The sequence below is a fragment of the Cupressus sempervirens genome, chromosome 1 (genome assembly GCF_028749045.1).
Source record: "Cupressus sempervirens isolate cs-2001-9-10 chromosome 1, ASM2874904v1, whole genome shotgun sequence".
NCBI lineage: Eukaryota > Viridiplantae > Streptophyta > Pinopsida > Cupressales > Cupressaceae > Cupressus > Cupressus sempervirens.
The window spans coordinates 841,728,780-841,742,504 of NC_143118.1; the positions used below are offsets into that span (position 1 = coordinate 841,728,780).

Sequence of the window (13,725 nt, forward strand, 5' to 3'; positions counted from 1 at the left end):
CAGTATTTTCAAATGCAAAACTTGAAGAAGTGTACATAGAGTAGCCTAAAGGTTGTCCTTTCATAGATGACAAGGACATAGTATGCAGACTAAAGAAAGCATTGCATGGCTTGAAGCAAGAACCCAGAACCTAGTATGCAAGGTTGGATGAGCATTTGACAAAACTTGGATATAGCAAAGGTATGGCAGATAGTAATCTGTATTGGAAAAAAATTGATGATGGATTTGATGATTTTGGTAATATTTTTTGATGATATCATATTTGGAGGAAATGATGATGAAAGTGATAAGTTTGCAGAAGAAATGAAGAAATAATTTTAAATGAGTATGATAGGAGAAATGAAATATTTTGTAGGATTAGAGATTGTACAGGATAAAGAAAGAATCTTTATTTCTCAGACTAAGTACTTGAAGGATTCACTAAAAAGGTTTGTTTTGGAAACATTAAACCCATTAGAACACCTATGGTAACTAGACACAAGTTGTCTACAAAGGATGAGAGTCCTACTATTGAGCAGAGGAAGTATAGATCTATGATTAGAGGTTTGCAATATCTAACTCACATAAGGTTAGATATACAAAATGCAGTTAGAAATGTTACATGATTCTAAGCTAATCCCAAAGAAGAACATTATCCAGCATTCAAAAGGATATTTAGATACCTGAAAGGAACACCAAAGTTTAGATTGTGGTACGATAGATCTAATGTTTTCACTGTAAGTGCTTATACTAATGTTGATTGGGCAGATAGTATGGCTAATAGAAAGAGTGACAATAGTGGAGCCTTCTTTCTTGGAAGAAGATTGGTTTCTTGGCTAAGAAGTAGGATTGTACATCACAAAGTATAGTGGAAGTAGAATATGTTGCAACAGCAAACAATTGTAATCAAGTTGTTTGGATGAAGCAGATATTAAAGGATATAAGGATAGAAATAAGTGAACCTATTGTCATACATTATAACTATACAAGCACACTAAATATATCTAATAATCTAGTGTTGCATTCAAATACTAAGCATATTTCTATTAAGCATCACATGTTGATAGAGAAAGCTATAGAAAAGGAAATTAGATTGAAGTATGTGAGCACTAAAGAGCATATTGTAGATATTTTCACAAAGCCTCTTCCCAAAGAAACATTTGAGTATTTGTGAGCTATGCTAGGAATTATGCTCCTTCCTACATCAGAGTAGAAGATGCAACAGTGCCTCAGTCTAGTGTAATAGAGAACCATTGTTTTTCTAGACTGAATGTTGATGCTTCCTATGTGGGGGAGTATTTGTGATGGACGAAATCATCTAGGACTCTTGTTGGATGTTGTTTTGAATAGTGTCTTTGGACACTTGAGCTAGTAAGAATAAGTTTTTGCAAAGTTTGATGGTTTCTAAAACCTTTGACATTGATGTCAATGGGGGAGAAGAATTGCATGAAAAACATCATGGGGGAGAAGCAAAAATAGGCAAGAACAAGTATAGCATTTTCAGGAGAAGTACTGCATGAAAATAGTTTAGAGACATGGAAAAATAGAAAGCACATTGAGGCATATCAATGGGGGAGAATGATTGATGAAGAGGATTTGAGAATGATTGATGAAGAGGATTTAAAAAGAGAGATTAATAGTCTTTTGCAATTGATATTCTTGGAACTAGATATTTTTCATCTATGCTGCCATCAATGCTAAAGGGGGAGATTTTTGGAAGCATGAATGCTAATGATATTCCTATGGGGGAGTATTAAAAATATGTTATCATGATGATATGTTACATTCATGATTGTGTTTGTCATTGATGTCAACATAGCAATTTTTTGTGGTATCTGACAAAAGAATAGTGGAAAGATCAAGTTGGTACAAATGGCTAGTTGAGTATTATCACTATCTGAGGTTATGGGAGATACTTTTGAGTATCTAATATATGTATTTAATGTCAGATGAATAAATGTTAAGTCTGGAAGAAGTTATGTAAGTTTTGGTGATGTTTGTTATGAGCTAGAGTTTACAGAGGCATGTTCTGGTAAACCTGTTATATCTCTTAGCAGAATTGTTATTCTGAGAATCAAGGTGAGGATTTAAAGAAGACATGTTTTTGATGATGTGGCTAAGTTCACTTATCATAATATTGCATGTACAAAAAGTTATTTAAGTTGCAAGGCAAAAGATTAATGTTATTGCTAAGTGTAACATGTTCTTAATGTGGTCCTATAATAATTAATTGAGAAGGTCTAATAGCTGACTCAAAATTATTTTATGGATTTGATATATAGGAAGGACATTTTCATTTATCATGGATGACATAGAGAAGTGATTGTAAGTAGAAGAGAGAGAATAATGCAAAGTTGACAAGAGCAAAGTGAAACTAAAGGAAACTTCAATTGGATACTTGGATCTAAGGTTCATGACTTGGTCTACAAGGTCTAACAGTGATTGGTTTAGTTGATAGAATAGAGGAAAGAGGAATTTAATAGTAAATTACTTGTTTGGGTAGTGAGATCTTCTTGTAATTGAAAATGCATGTTTGGGCAGTGGGCTCTTCTTGCATACATTGTACTACAACTCCTAACAAGGTTGGAATCTCCTAACAAGGATTCAAAGTCTCCTAACAAGGACTCATATGTACTAAATTCTGTAATAGACTCCTAACAAGGTACATCCTCTAACAAGGAATATTTATGTTAGTACATCATCTTGTGGGCATCATTCCCACCAGGGTTTTCCCTCTGATCAAGGGTTCCCCTAGTTAACATATCCGGTGTAATTGTCTATGTGCATCTTGTTATAGTTGTTGTTTACTTTTTTTGAATGGATAAGATTGTTTAAGTTTGATAAATATTTTAATTGTTGGATAACTGATTCACCCCCCCCCCCCCCCCCCCCCCTAGTTATCTTGGTGGACTATTGTTTCTAAAAATAGGTATCAGACCATCAAGTCCTTGAAGATAAAGTCTAACAATTTTGGGAGATCCATGCCGAGCATGTTTTGGAAAGATAGTCCTACATCTGACAAAAGAAAATTTTGACACCTGAATCATGGAAATTCTTGGTAAGTTATTAGATTTGTGTAAAGAGCAGAGTATTGAGTTTTCAGATCCAAGATAGATCTAGATTAGAAGAAGACATAAAGATAAAGGAAGGTATTGATCTACTTACAAAGAGAGAGAACCAAAAGGTATGAAATTTTTTGTTTATTGGACATGTAAAGAATTTGGTCATTTTTTGAGTAGATGTCCTAAGAGATTGAGAAAAACTAGAAAGAGTCTACTTTCTAATAAAGTTGAAGAATTTAGAACAATTATCGAAAGACTCTTGAAAGACTATGTTAATGAGTCTAGGTTGGTTAATGAAGAGCAAGTAATAGAGGAAGCAATTTTGGAGACTATTTTGGAAAGTGCAAATGTGAGAATTGATGAGAAATTTAGGATACAAGAGAGAATAGTTGATTACAATTTAGATGATGATGTTGTTACTAAGCCTTCGGTGCACAGCACCGAGGGGTGTGCTAGGTCCTTGGCTCTATAAAACCTAGGACCCCCCTACCCCCTTCACTTCATGTTCGCCTTTTCGAACTCATCTTCTGCACCACCACACCTCATCAAGTTATTGAGACTATCAAGACAACAAAGATGCCAATTGATTGGGCTTCAATTCTTAGTGAGAACTTGGGTGAGTATCTAGTGGCAGTTAAGAGTAACCATAAGTTTTACATGACATCATATTTGGTGTACTTGTTAGCTACAAGGGTGACAGATTATCCAAGACTCTACAAAAAGGGTAGCATGCAAGATGCAAATGCATGGCCCTATTTAGTATATCCTCAACTAGTGAAAAAGAAGCTTCCAGAGCGTAGTAAGGAATGCAGGATAGTGAATGATGCATTTATTTTCTCAATAATCTGGTTCATTGAGGGGATTATGTGAAGAGGATGTCAGAGGAGGCAGTGGTTAAGATATCAAAGTTTGGAGCCTACTAAATCCCTTTTTGAACATTCACTTATTTAAGGGTGGTTGGTACCACTATCAACCCCAAGAAGCTCCCTAGGTATCCCAATGATAGACTTATACTATTGGAGATAGCTCGACAACTCTTGTCTACTTACGATAGAGTTAGAAAGCAGCATAAAATAACATGGGTATGGCCTATTTTGATAGGACCATTTAGTGTGGTCTAGAGACAAGATATTCCATCTTTCAAGCCTAAATGGGATCAGTATCCCTTGGAAGAATATAACTCTCCTTTCCCTTATTTTGATAACATTGGAAAGGTACAATATTTGGTTGGCAAGACATTTTAGCATAAAGATGCAATTGAGGATCATTGGATGAATGCAGTAGATGACTATGATATTTGTATAAGGGATTATTGTAAGATGACTCTCTATCTAGTAAGTAGTGCCTTGAAACTAAAGATCCCTTTGAAGATTATGCAATAGGATACGAAGGATGTTCTTGATCAATTGTTCAATAGGGACAAGATTGGTGATTGCCCTATCATGAATGTTCAGATTGACAAAGAAGAAAACTCAGACATCAATCATAGGGCTAGGCATGTCATCAAATTGATAAAGGATTGGATCAAGAGGCCTTTCAAGTTGGATCTAATTCCTCAAATAGTCGTCTTCCACACTCAAGCCCACCCAGCTAAAGGTCAAGGAGCTGAGGTCATAGTGCCTACATTTATAGCTCAGTCCCCAGTGAGGCGAGAAATAGTGCACCAACTTGACAAACAAGTTGGATATTATAGGGCTTAGAAAGGTGAAGGTAAAAGGAAGAGAACTTCTACTCAACCAGCTAAGACAAAAGAGGAAGCAACTCAAGTACCTCCACAACCAAGGGAAGAAAATGTACAAGAGTCAAAGAATGTTGAGGATATACAGACCTAGGACAATCCTCAAGTGCCACCAATGAAGGAAGAGCAAGGAGGAGCTGAAACAGAAATACAAGAGGTATCTCCACCTCTACAAGAGGTACAAGCCTCCCCATTTTCTTTTCAAAGATGAAAGATTAAGACTCCAATCAAGAGGAGAAAAAAGGTGATTAGGAGAGTGATTCCTTTCCCATTAATCTCAAAAATTATCCCAAAAGAAGAAGAAGAAGAGGATGATGAGGATGAAGAGGATAACCTTCCTTTGAACTAGAGGACTCATCTTGCAAGAGCTGCTAAGTTAGAATGGAGAAGAAGCTCCACAGTTACACCCACATCCATTCTTGAGCAGCCTATTTAGTCTACTACATTAGAAGATGAGTTACAATAATGGATCGATGAGTAGGAGGGTGAAGGCACTGATGTCTTTCAGATGTCAGATTTTTATTTTATGCTAGTTAGTATTGAATTGGTGGGAGACAAAATAAGGGACACTCCAACTAATCAACCTGAATAGGAGGATTAGAATCAGTTGCCACCTGAACCACAAGGACCCGAAGTAGCTCCACCATCACCCATTCATGTTACATTTTGTGTAGATAAGGGATTGGCTACCCCTCTTCCTCCAAACACGTAAGAAGAACAAATTCAAGTAGAACAAGAGGAAGAGCCACAACAAGTATCCACCGATGAAGTGTCAGAGGAAGGGAAAATAAGTGAGTAACCTCAGAAAACTTCCCAAGACATAGAGATGAGAACTATAGACTCCATAGATATAGAGGCTCCCAGTATGGATCTCTCATAGAAGGAGAAGACTTTAGAGAGGAGGGATAAAGGGGAAAGCATAGCAAAGAAAACTTTGTTGTCTTGAAAAGGAAAATCCCTGATAGAGCATGTACCAAGATGGTTGAGGAAAGAAGTCATTAGAAACAAAAGGCAGCAATTCACTACTGAGGAAGAGGATAGGATGGAATTGATTAAAGTTCTTAGGAAACTTGAGTCACCACCAAAGGATGCATGGGCATTAGCCTTTATCATGAGTGATTAGAACTAGGACTTACTTTCTCATGTGGCTCTCCCTCCTCTACATGCAGATGTTAAAGAATTGACTCCATGAGACTATTAGATCAAGGAGGTCATGCTTGGGAAACCTGCATTGGACACAACTAAGTTGATGGTGACAACGAGAACTAAAGAGGTTTTTATGCACTTAGAATAGGATGGGGAAGAATTGATAACACTTCAAAGACATAATGAGATCCTAAAAGGGTATTTGAATGAAGTTGTTGGTCCTTTAGATCTTACAAATCCCAAGGAAATGTTGACCATAGCATTGGAGAGAAGAGATAAGGGGATAGTACAGCTAGACCCATTTTTGAAAGCTTGTCAATAATGGCGAGAAATTTTTGAAGAGAAAGGTGTATATATTATACAAGGAAATCTTAAGTTGCTACACCATATACAGGATAATGTGAATAGGCTAGTGGCCATTTTGAATCAAGATTTTGGTTTTATGGATGAAGTACATACCTAGGGAAAGGACTTGCAAGCACTATAAGCAATCAAAGGCCAAAGGTATCAAATGTTAATGGAGGTGTATATAGTAGAGGAGTTAGATAATATTGATGATTGGATAAGAGAATATTGCAAATGGCAATAAAGTAATGGAAACATTACATGTGGAGATTCACAAGCTCAAGGATCAAACCCAAGACCAAATTTTGGAGGCAAAGAAGCTTTATAGTGAAGCGTGTTTAGACATTTTTGAAGATGATTCAAGGGACAAATTGATAGCTATAGAGGTAGTAGTTGAGAAATTTTGGAAGAATTTTGAAGAAGTTTATAATGATGATGACATTAGACAAGCATTTAGAACGGAGGAAGCATTATCAGAGTTGGATGTAAAAATTGGAGATTTTGTAGAAACTCACATCAAGGTGGGCAATTATAGGTAGAAAGTGAAGGATAAGTATGAAGCCTTAGATTTGACAAATGCAGCTCAAGTTACTGAGATCATCGAGAAGTTCAAGGGCAAATACCCAAACATAGCTCTAGTATAAAGGGGAACAAAACCTAGAAGCTAGAATTTTAGTTTTGACACTTGGCAAAATTTTGTATTTTTTGAACCTACTTCTGAGGTGTGTAGGTGTGCTAGGTGCACAAGTATGCCAGGTGCGCAGGTACACTACTTCCAAGGTGTACTTTTTCAGAGGTGTGGTAGAAGATTTTGAAGAATTTAGAGGTGCACCGATAGATAAGTGTTAGTTCTAAATTTAGGGCTTTCAATGCATTAAAAACGCATTCTGATGGCAATTTAACTCCTACAGACACCTAGTAAAGATGAAGCTTCTATTTTTTGCACTTCTAGACACTCCTACATCATCTAAAGGCTTTCTTCTTCTTATTTTCTCATGCTTTCTTTGTTTTAAGACATGTAAAGACTTTGTATCCATTAAATGATGTAAATATGGATGGAGTCCTACTAAGCACTAGTTAGAGAGTTAGTTTGTATATAAATGGATTTTTTTTATTAGTTTAGAAGCATATGTTTGCATAAAGATATCTCTCACTCTTAACACAAATCGAGGAGAAGATTTCTTATAAATTTAGGAATCTAATATGTATTCTAGACCACCATTGTTTTGATGCAATAATAAATGCTATTGGTGCTCAAATTTGGAGTGTAGTGATTCTTTCCTAGGTGTGTTATATTTTGTGAATGTATGTTCATGAAGTGTAATTGAGCCAATAGTTTTATTGTGTTGTTCAAGTTGTGTGATCTTTTAATTCTAGTGTTTGCTACAGGTCTACAAATTATACTGACATAGTTAGTTCAAGAAGAGATCACCATATTATTCCTGCATAGCTTTTTGTCTCACATGAGTGCACTTTTTGTGGCCTTGAAATTTGATGAAAAGTGAAACATCTTATGGTTACTGAATTTCCATCGACGATTGCATCAATGGAATTAAGGAAGCACTGCTCCTATTTTCATTGGTTACCCACTGATCTTTTCAAAGGCCTAACTCACAAACACATTATTTCCATGGTTTATGTCCATTAGGATTTTACTTTCATGTTATTTGCTTAAACTTCTTGTTACCTTATCTTCGTTATTTGCTTTTACAAACACTTGGTTAATTTAGGAATTCATATAGTTGCATTGTTGGATTGCATTTGTTAAAAAAAAATAGAAAAATACAAAAATATATTTCTTTTAGTGTTTTTTATTCTTTTGAAATAGCAAGCAAATCCTACATCTTATCTGAATTTTTCAAACCAGCAAAGGCCTCCTTGTGAACAAATACATTTATCTTCAACTGAGCAGATTCTAGTAGGTCGCAAGATCACCCGAAACTTTGGAGTTAATCCTAGATTAACTTTTTAAGAGATGAGTTTGAAAGGATTCTTGTCATTAAGCATCGTGCAAGACAATAGCTCAGCATTACCCTCGTCTACCATCACTCCCACTCAACCGTGAGACCTTCCTGCAGAGGATCGCTAAAAAAAAAATACCAATGGTCTGGCTAAAAAAAATAAAAACAATGATCGTCTGGCTCTGATACCACTTGTTAGGATTAATCTCAAATAGAAATAATATTTACATGCAAATATAACCAATATCAAAAAATAATAAATTGCACATAAGAGAACACAAGATACCAAGATTTAACGTGGTTCACCCAATTCCTAGGCTACATCCACCAACAAGAAGTCCAATATTATTATTATCCAGTGATTACAACCTGATTACAATATGTAATCCCTTATAGCTCAATAACATTGCAAGAACCAGTTTTTGCATCACACATTATGAAAATCCCTAACCCTAAGCCTTTTTATACAAGATTTTTCCGTTTACAAAATTAGGGCTACAGTAATAGAAAAAATAGTAGCTAATGCCTTTTACAATATAAGGTCATTTTTGGCTTCGAGGGTGTTGCCCCTGAAAATGCCTATAGGGGCGTTTCTCCTTGATCCCACCCTATGCTATGACATGGAGCGCACCTAGGGCACTACCCTAGGACCTTGTAGGGGTACTACCCCTTGACCTCAACTTGGGGATGCTGCCCCCAAACCCTCATAGAAATAATATGGGGAGAAAACCATGTCAAATAAACCTCCAAGTCTGATTAGGCTCCACATCACAACATCATGATGCTACGATCATAAACTATGGTCAAAACCCTTTAAATCATCTTTTATTCATAACCTTGACCTCTACAATCTTACGATTTCCAATACCTCATAACATCAAGTCCATCCTTCATTCTCTTTACGATCCTTCAATAGTAACAAGATCATACGATCTCATGATAGAATGACGGCCCTTAACACCCCTGGCATAAGGTCATAGTACCATTATTTTTTCCTTGCGATGTCACATCATGGTTGACTCTACCTTTATGATCTTATGATCACAATCCATTGTTATAGCAGTAGCCATGGCCATAACCCTTGTGATCCTATGATCATGGTTTGACTATCTTTGTTGTGACCTTGGGAGGCATCCTCACTTGTGCTTGCGACCTTACAGCTTTAAGATCATATGATCCACCTTCCCCTTAGTAGTATCGGTGACCTAAGAAGTCAACTCTATGATCATGTGATCATTGACCCTCATAGCATTGGAACATATCCTTGCAACACTTATGATCTTATGATCACTTACTCTCATAACATCAGGCAAGACCTTTTCCTTGGCTTATGACCTCTTAACTATCTATGATGTTATGACAACCTGACCACTTGACCAACAGGAGCCTTGTAGCATCTTATCTCTACTTAATTTTCTCGACAATCCTCCAAAACATGAGCTATTGTAAGATCAAGACCATACCATTTGTTCATGGCTTCAAGATTTAAAATATAGAATTTAATCTTGTGACCATTGGGTGTTATTCAAATATTTGAAATTAATCCTTGGCAGGAAGGCACTTTTGGCCAATAGGACCCACTGTCCAAATAGCTTCAAGAGCAAGACCAATGAACCCACTATCCAATGATTTTTATATTATTCCTTGCAAAATAATAGAATTGAATTGTACTTTCATCCTCTTTCTCCATCCTATCATCTAGACTTCCTCTCCTTATAATCTTGTAACCAAATCACAAATCTCACATCTAATAATCCCTTGGATCACTTACTCGTATTCACCAAATACTCTGCTCCTTTTTGCACTTTGCATAGAACACATATTACCATTACTTCTTACAAACAAGGAAAACATCTTTCCTTTATACCCTATCTTAAAAATAATTCCTTGAGTCAGTCTTGAGGCTTTCCCATTTAATTATAATAAGATAATTAATTAATTAAATCATAATTACAATAGCACTATTGGCTCACATTATATACAAAACTTTACACGTATGACTTCAAGACATGCACATTTGTTGACATCACCATTAGATTGTCTTCTATCATTGGTTGCTCGTGTATCACTAGATTATATCTCTTCTAGAAGATATAATAGGATCATTAGAAACTACTTTTCATGCACTCTATCTCTACACTGTTCTCTATAGATCACTTATAACTTTCATACATATTCAACTTAGACTCTACACATTCAATCTCATCATTAGGACACAAGGTACAAAATTTCCTTGATCACACTTCACTTGTACATCAAAACTCTCTCCATATAAGTATGATCTCTATCTACTACTCTACCAGTCTTCACAGACTTACTTCTATGTTGACATCAATGACAAACATGACCATGTATGCAACATGTCAATACTCTCCAATACTTAGGATACTCCCCCAAAGTAATACCATCAACATTCATGCTAAAAATATCCCCCTTTAGCATTTATGGCAACATAGATGAAAAATATTTAAGTTACAAGAATACCAAATAGTACTCTATTGTTGTTCTCATCTTTTCAAATCCCCTTCATTAATAAAATATGAAAATCCTCTGGAACACTGCTTGTTCTATATCTTCATGTTGTAAATATCCCCCATAGAGATATTCATTAATCTTTCTGAATCTCCCTAATAAAGTATCTCTCCTCCATACATACGTAGGAGATGTTTTTCATGCACTCTTCTCCCCCATTGACATCAATGACAAAGACCTCATTATGTTGATTGTTTCTCAAATAATTTAACCAACTCAAGTGTCCAAAGACATAGTTCAATACCAAATACCGAGAGTCCTTAATGACTCTACTCATCACAGATACTCTCCCATATAGGAAGCATTAGCATTCAGTCCAGTCAAACAGTAGTGCTCTATACCTTTGGAATGATACAATCTCTACATCATCTACTCTTAAGTAGGTAGGGGCATAACCCCAAGCATACCTCTCAAGTAATCAAATGTATCTTTAGGTAAAGGATTTGTAAAGATATTTGCAATCTAATCTTTAGTACTCACATACTCTAATCTAATATATTTTTTCTGCCACCTTCTCTCTTAGAACATGATACTTAATAGATATATGCTTACTCTTAGAATGAAATATAGGATTCTTAGATATACTCACTATACTTGTGTTATCATGTTACATGATAACAAGTTCTAAAAATTCCATCCTAATGTCTTTCAGCATCTACTTCATCCACATCACTTGATCACAATTATTTGTTGTTGCCACATATTCTGCCTCGATTGTACTCTATGAGATACAATCTTGTTTCTTGCTTAGCCAAGAAACCAATCTTCCTCCAAGAAAGAATGCTCCACCACTAGTGCTCTTTCTGTCATCCATAATGCCTACCTTGTCCACATCAGTATATGCACATAGAGTGAAATCACTCGATCTATCATACCATATTCCATAATCAGATGTCTCCTTCAAATATTTTGAATATCTTTTTTACTATTACATAGTGATACTCCTTAGGATCAGCTTAAAATCTAGCTACAATCTCAATTGCATTTGCTATATCTGGTCTAGTGTGAGTCAAATATTGCAAACCTCCAATCATGGATTTTTACTTCTCTTGCTCAACTACAGGTGTCTCATATTTGCTAGATAGCTTGTGACCAGTTATCATTAGTGTACCAACGAGCTTACAACTTTTCAAGCCAAATTTCTTCAACAAGTCTTTCAAATAATTAGCTTGTGAAATAAAAATGCCATCACTATTTTGCATAATCTGCAAACCTTAAAAAAAATTCATTTCTCCTATCATGCTCATCTCAAACTCATTATTCATTTCTTCAACAAACTTATCACTTGCTTCATCATTACCTCCAAATATTATGTCATCAACAAATATTACTATTTATCAACAAACCATTCTCTATTTATTTCAAATACAAGTTACTATCTGTCATACCTTTAGCAAATCCAAGCTTTTCCAAATAACTATCCAACCTTGCATACCAGGTCCTAGGTGCTTGTTTCAAACTATATAGAGATTTCTTTAGTCTACATACCATGTATTTTTCTTCTATTAGAGGAAAACCTTTAGGCTGCTCAATGTATACCTCTTCTTCAAGTTCTCCATTTAGGAAGGTTGATTTTACATCCATCTGATACACTTTGAATTTCTAGTTTGCTACATTAGCCTAGAACATTCTTATTGTTTCCATTCTAGCTGCAACGGCATATGTTTCCTCATGGTCTATTCCTTCTTGCTGTGAATATCCTTTACACACAAGTCTAGCCTTGTTCCTTACAACTTCACCTTGCTCATTCATCTTGTTTTTGGATATCCATTTGGTTCCAATAACATTCTTGTCATTAGGTCTTTGAACTAATTCTCATGTTTTATTCTTCACAATTTGATCTTGTAGACACCTAAATTTGTCCAAAACCCGTTCCTAGCCAATTAAATAAATATTCATTATTTATTTAATTCCCCTAGCTTAATTAAATAAATTTACATTTATTTACTTACATTTGCATTACCTTGATTTAAATAAACTAAGGTTTATCTAAATCCTAACCTTTCCTTGATTTAAATAAGCTAAGGTTTATTTAAATCCTAACCCATCCCCTTTAATTAAGTACTTTGTTTACTTAATTAATTCCTTTCCTAATCCCACTAGGAAATAAATATTATATTTAATCCTATTTTAGCACATGGCTCCTACATTTAACCCTCACCTAACTTCACTATCCTACCTAACCCATCATGCTAAACCAACCCACTTCCTAATCATGCTTTCTTTTCCTAATCATCCTAGCTAATCTCCTCTTAATAGTAAGTGTGTTCTCACACATGTGTGAGAGATGTTCACACTTTCCTCATCCCTCATGTCTTTCATGTCTCTTGCACACTTGTCCTCTTGCATGAGATTCAAGGTGTCTCACACATGTGTGAGAAGCCATGCCTTCTCACACCTCTTGCATACTTGTCCTCTTGCATGAGAATCAAGTTGTCTCACACCTCATTGATCATGTCACCATCAAAGGTTTCTCACACATGTGTGAGCATATGGCCCCCTTTGAATGTTCAAAACCCTAATCCATGTGGAGTCTACTTGGCCTCCACCTCATTGACACCTCATCGATCTTGAGGGATCCTAGCCCTCCATCCTGCATTTGATCTCAGCCATCCGTTGCATCCTTTTTCCTATAAAAGGAGAGCCCTCTCCTCATTTCTAAGAAGCACTATCTACCTTATTGTTATGCTACTGGACTTGTGAGCAACCACATCCCATGAGCGATGAAATCATCCAGACTTGATGGTTTCCTGAGATTTGCATAGTGATATTTTAAATGCTTTTATGCTCTTTTTTATTTTATGTTGTTCATTTACATGTCTTCTTTCATATTTTGAGGTTTTGCATGATAATGTAGGAATGTGCATTAGTTGCTTGATGTTATTTCCTTAGTTACATTTTTATGCAACACAGATCTAATTCTTCCTTCATAGCTTGAATCCAATGATCATCTTTACAGGCT

General features: G+C 35.7%; 1 pseudogene; it reads left to right on the plus strand.

The window, feature by feature from the left end:
* Positions 1 to 3,024: 3,024 nt before the first annotated feature.
* LOC149580468 (condensin complex subunit 2-like) overlaps positions 3,025 to 13,725 on the plus strand; it is a 54,470-nt pseudogene continuing 43,769 nt past the window's right edge.